At 41.9% G+C, this 6000-nt stretch overlaps 1 protein-coding gene across 4 annotated transcripts in view; it reads left to right on the top strand.

Annotated features, from left to right (window-relative positions):
* Positions 1-4464: 4464 nt before the first annotated feature.
* klhl32 (kelch-like family member 32) overlaps positions 4465-6000 on the top strand; it is a 44808-nt gene continuing 43272 nt past the window's right edge. For all 4 annotated transcript variants that reach the window (XM_017685661.2, XM_017685660.2, XM_017685659.2 and 1 more), the window contains exon 1: positions 4465-4668. The gene's annotated coding sequence lies outside the window, so the exon portion shown is untranslated. The remainder of the gene's footprint in view (positions 4669-6000) is intronic.

Below are 6000 nucleotides of genomic sequence, written 5' to 3'. Positions count from 1 at the left end.
TACCTGTAGTAAAGATGATAGCCGGCTTGGCCATGCAGTGTTCCAGGTTACCAGCAAGGATAATCAAATGGCTCCATCCATAGAGGACATCACCTTCATGGAAATCATGGAACAAGGCCTCAGGAAAGACGAAAGTAACAGTTGGGTGGCCCCACTGCCCTTCAAGGCACCAAGACAACATCTCACTAACAACAAAGCCCAAGCTCAAAACCAACTCTGTTCACTCATACGCAGCCTTAACAGAAAAGCAGAGACGAGACAAACAGAAAGTACACCACAGGTTTTAAGTCTAAAGCTTCGCCCTCAGAGAACCCATTCCCCAACATGAGGTCAGAACAGTGTGGTTCACACCTGAAACAAACGATAACGCTATACACAACAGTCAACCTAGATTAAACAGTTCATTACCAGTAAGTACATTGTCTTGGTCATGAATTTATAACAATTAATAGTTTTCTTCCCCCCCACTGCCACAGGATATTAGGTGAGAAATGGACCCCCGTTCCCTACCCACCCCAACCCCTCCATTTTTTCCCCATTGGTGCATCCTCCCGATAAGGATAAGGTAAGTAGGTCTTCCTGCTGTCCCCCTTTTGCTATTTTCCCTTTCACAGGCAGACACAGGTAAGCACCTTCACATTTACACAAATGTATTTTATAATCCAAGGGATGGTATTCATTGGTGATGGGGTAGGCCTCACCTTACCACATCACACAAGTACATTGAAAGAGTATTCAAAGAGAACTCGATCAAAATTTGGTGAAGGATGTAAGTGAATTATCTACTATTGTCATCATATGAACATCACTATAATGTTGATTTTGCATTGAGGTCTATGGACTTGTTGGGCCTGTGCATGTGACATTTATATGTAAAGACATATGACATGGTCTGGAAAACTCCACTCCGCCAAACCTGACTCAATGTCTGTGACTTTACAGGGTGACTGCACATCATATTATACCATGTTTCTTCTCCTGACTCAGTAATGATACTTCTTTCAGTTTTAACAAGAAAAATCTTATGTAGTATTGCTTTAACAACTTGCCATGATTTGAGGCAACTGTGTGAGGGAGGCCTGTACTTTGCTCAGTGCTAATCGGTGGGGTATAAGCTTCCATTACTTGTTAACTGTGTTAAACTCTAGTGTAAAAGCAAAGAAAGTAACAATGCTCAACATGTCTTGGCTGAGTGACTGCAATTGGGGTAAGGAGGAAATTTGAGCTCCCCTAAAATCCTATAAAAGCAGCTCAACAGTGGATTATTCCGATTGTTGATACCCAAAAACTCAGTATGGGAGTAGACAAAGTTCCATATGTCCCAAAACAAGCATGTACATGCTGAAGAGATAGCAGCAAGAGTGAAAGGGAAGGTTTACAAGACAGTAGTGCGTCCTGCTATGATGTGTGGTTTGGAGACTGTGACTCTGTCTAAAAGACAGGAGGCTGAGCTGGAGTTGGTGGAGATGAAGATGCTGAGATTTTCGTTGGGAGTGACAAGGATGGACAAGATTAGAAAAGAGCAGATCAGAGGGACAGTGAAGGTGGAGCAGTTTGGAGATAAAGCCAGAGAGGCCAGGTTGAGATGGTTTGGACATGTGTTGAGGAGGAATAGTGGATATATTGGTCAAAGAATGTTGGAGATGGAGCTGCCGGGTAGAAGGAGAAGAGGTAGACCTCAGAGAAGGTTTATGGATGTAGTGAATGTGGACATGGAGATGGTTGGTGTAAAAGTAGAGGAGGCAGTAGATATGGCAAGATGGAGGCAGATGATCCACTGTGGCGACCCCTAAAGGGAGCAGCCGAAAGAAGAAGAAGACATGCTGAAGAGAAGAAATTACATCACACTGCTCATCCCTATTGGGGCCAGATACCCCTCATTCCTGCTGTTCTTCTGGGCCTTCCACTGCAAGTGAATCTCTCTCCATTAGGGCTGGACATCAGCACTAAAAGCCTCTATTGATTTTTTTAGTTAATTTCTGAGGGATATCGTTTCTACTGATGTAGTTTTCAACCACATACATCATAAATCCCAGTCGAGCAGCCCAGCAGTGTTGTTTTTTATATACATAGCTGTAGTACATTACTCACTCATACTGTATAATATTAATATTTTTTGCTACTTTATATACAACAATAACTAAAACCATGGCTGCTCAGTTTATGGTCTGCTGACCAAAGTTGGCCCATGAGGATGTTTGATTTGGCCTCCCTAACCCACTGAGAAAGCAAACCAACTGTTATATTATACAACCTTGTTTCTAAAAAAGTTGTGACGATGTGCACAATGTATAAAACAAAAGATTGCAAGATGTTTATAAAGGTTTGTAGTGTTTTATTTAAAAGGTTTATATTGTCTCCATCTCACAACTCCCAAGCACATTCCGAGATGTTGAGGCCTGGACCCTGAGGTGGTCTGTCATTGTTCTGAGAACACTAGTTGCTTTGTTTAGTTTGCAAATGTTCTTCTTTGTTTATGTCCATTTCTCAGTAATGGGCTCCTAACAGCTACACATCCTTTCAGGCCCATAGCTTTGTCTTCTCACAGTGAAAGGATGGACAGAAACACCTGTGGATGTTTTTTAGATTTGAAGCAAAAGTGCAGCTTGAGTTTCTTCCCTCTCTCAAACAAGGAAAATTTAACCACTGTTTAGCTGATGGTGATGAAGTGGTTCCCTCCCGAATTTATGAATAAGAACACAAACATGGGTGATAGTAACTCGCACTTCCAAAACACAGAACGTACCCTACCTACTCAAAAGTTTGCCTATAAACCTGTAAACATTATCTTGGCAAACTTAAAAATGCAACTGAACTTTCATTTACTTTTTTTCAGAACTAAATGTAGCCCAGCTAAGCACGAGTAATATGTGACCAAATGCCGTCAGACCAAACGGCCTCAGAGAAAAGGTATCAAGCCAAATGCAAACCTGGTTGGTGTAGTGGGTAACCCCTTGGCCTTTTGTATTGTAGACTAGGGTTCATTCCCCACCTGGGTAAGCACCCAACACTATACTGAGAGTCTTTGGGCAAGACTCCTAACTTCACCTTACCTGTGTAAAATGATCACATTGTAAGTCACTCTAGATGAGAGCATCTGCCAAATGGTTGAGCATATACTGCATTGAGGTTGGTTTTTCTTGAGACTCGAAGTGGTTTAGCTTGAGGCGTGATGCCCTTCTGACTCTGAGGATGTCCTAAAATGTACCCCGTAGCCCCGCCTAGTGCTAATTAACATATATTTGTGTAACAGGTTTACTTCTGCATTGTGTAGGGTTTAAAGAAGATCAGCACACCAGCTTAATCTGAGGGAGTGTTTATTTTCTCCACCTGCACAGTTTACAAAAGGCGAATAAACAGACTTCATTAGCTTTTCTCTCTCACCTGTTAAACACAGCATACTCAGATTACAACAAAGTGGCTACACCACATGAACTATACAGACCCTAAAATTGTGAATAAAAGTTAGTTCTTCTTTAAAAACAAACGTGTTATAATGTTTTCATGAGTGAATTAACTAATTTTATGTCGAAAACTGGAAAATACAAAGTGCGTTTTAACTTAAAATAACGGAGCTGCGCCAGCACAAACCTTCTCTCACAGTGGCGTTTCCAAAGAGGACGAAAGGTGGCGCTACAGCTTACTTCGTGCTCCACTAAAGTAAAGACTGCTGAAACTCCGATCGTATTGAACTTGCACTAGTAAATCAAACTTCTCTTGTATATATTTCTCAAGCTAAATTATTTGCAGCAGCCAAAAGAAACAGTAAAATAATTAGAACTAAGAATTTTACAGATAGAATTTTACATTTCATAGTCCCACCTTTCTCTCCTCAATGAATTGCTCAGAAAGTTAAAGCCCTTGCTGTTTTCAAAATAAAATCCCTGAATTGAATAATCTAGTGTAACAACATCACACTGCCGCATTTGCATGTTGGTCAGTTTGAAAAAAGAACGGAAAGTGGAAGATGAAAAGTGAATATCCAGCAGGGGGCGCTGATGTTCATTTGCATTTGCCTTTTCATTCTGGCAGTTAAAGCGCGTCAGCTGTTCTGAAAAAAACAGAATATGGACTAAAATGAAATGACGAATAGCTGCTTTAAATCTATTTTTATAGTTCTCATGTGAAAAATAAAATTGCAAATGTAGCTATTTCATTTTCAATTTTGGAAGGTATATTTGCGCAGATGTTTGGAGAAAGAGGTTTGAATTTACAATGTATTGTTTTAATTATAATTTCTTTCTTTGGCTGGATTTGCCTCCCATGCGAGTAAAGCATCATGGGAACCCAGGCGCCACGCTAAAACGCGGTTTGGGACGCAGCCGTGAATTAAAAGCCGCACAGGCGTCTCGTCGGCGCTCAGCCGAGGAGGACCTGCTAGCCAATCCCAGCGAGTGTGGGCGGGGCCTGGCGGTATACGGGTGTGATTAGAAATGCGTGTCACATGACCCAGCTGAGCGCACATGACCTGGAGAGGCGGAGACTGGATGCTTGGATGGATGGATGGATGTATAGACGGGTGGATGCGTGTGACAGCAGCCTCAAACACGCTGGACCAAGCTCAACGTTCAGCACGCGCCTTGTGAGCAGTCGGTCAGTGCGACAGTGATGTTCAGAAAGCCACAGCAGCGGCAGAGTCCCGGAGGGAGAGCGGCGCTGGATGAGGAGGTAGCCGAGCGCCATGCGCTGTTAGTGTATATAACACTCGAACCTCGTAGTGTTTTCCTGCTCTAGCGCACCTGACGCACCTCCGCAGCGCGTTAAAGGAGCAGAACAGCCCTGAAATGTTCCCGACTGGACGGACATGCATGTGTTAACCGTCACATGAGCGCTAGACGGTGTGCATGGAACCAAAATGGTGGGGTTTATTTGTCCGTGTGTGTGTGTGTGTGTGTGTGTGCGCGATGCGCTCTGAGAGAAGACACGGCGCAAACACGAACTTGTGTTTTGGTGTTTTTACCCCGAACCAGCCGTTTTGGTTGCCCTGTTGCTAGGAGACCCCTTTATTAACTGAGATTGCACGAGCGTGGGCGATGCTGCGAACAAGAACGAATTCAGGCAATGCATGAATGAGTGAGTGAGTGAATGAATAAATGAGTGTGATTTCTATTCATTGCACGCACAAATAACAGTGCTGGGAGCCCCGGCTCACTCACCGGCTTATTCTAATGATATATCATTATCTTTGCTGCACTGCGTCTCGTCAGTGTTGTGCGTTACACAGGCCAGGTTCAGCTTGGACTGCCCACCTGTAAGAACAGGCAGAGGAGTAAGAATAACGGATAGTAATAGAATGGTTACAGATAGTGGTAATGTTGTAATATCAAAGTAGTAATAAAACTTTTTTGAAGGACTAAATTTTATTTACATTTACAGCATTTAGCAGACGCTCTTATCCAGAGCGACTTACAAGAAGTGCTTTGTCTGTCTAGAGAAAGTATCTTTGCTAGTTACCACTAGGTTAGAGAGAAAGACGGTCCTGAGCTGAGATAGTGCTAAAAACAAAAAGTCACTGTTGATACTCTGAGAAAAGAACAGAGTTGAACACAGAACAGTGCAATACACTACAATACAATACAATACAATACACTACAATACAATACACTACACTCCAATACACTACACTAAACTACAATGTACTACAATACACTACACCTCAATAAACTACAGTCCAATAAAATACACTACACAACAATACACTACAAGGCAATACATTACAATAAAATACACTAGACTAAACTACAATACATAACATACAACACAATAAACTACACTCCACTACAGTACACTACAATACAATACACTACACTACAATACAAAACAATACACTGCAATACAATACACCACACTACCATATAGTACACTACAGTACAATACAATACACTAAACTACAATACACTACACTACACTACAATACATTACACTACACTACAATACACTGCAATACAATACACTACAGTACACTACACTACAATATAATACACCACACTATACTACAAT

The sequence above is a fragment of the Pygocentrus nattereri genome, chromosome 19, assembly GCF_015220715.1.
Source record: "Pygocentrus nattereri isolate fPygNat1 chromosome 19, fPygNat1.pri, whole genome shotgun sequence".
NCBI classification, from domain to species: domain Eukaryota; kingdom Metazoa; phylum Chordata; class Actinopteri; order Characiformes; family Serrasalmidae; genus Pygocentrus; species Pygocentrus nattereri.
The sequence above is the reverse complement of the archived record's forward strand: the minus strand, read 5'-3'. Positions and strand labels throughout refer to the sequence as shown.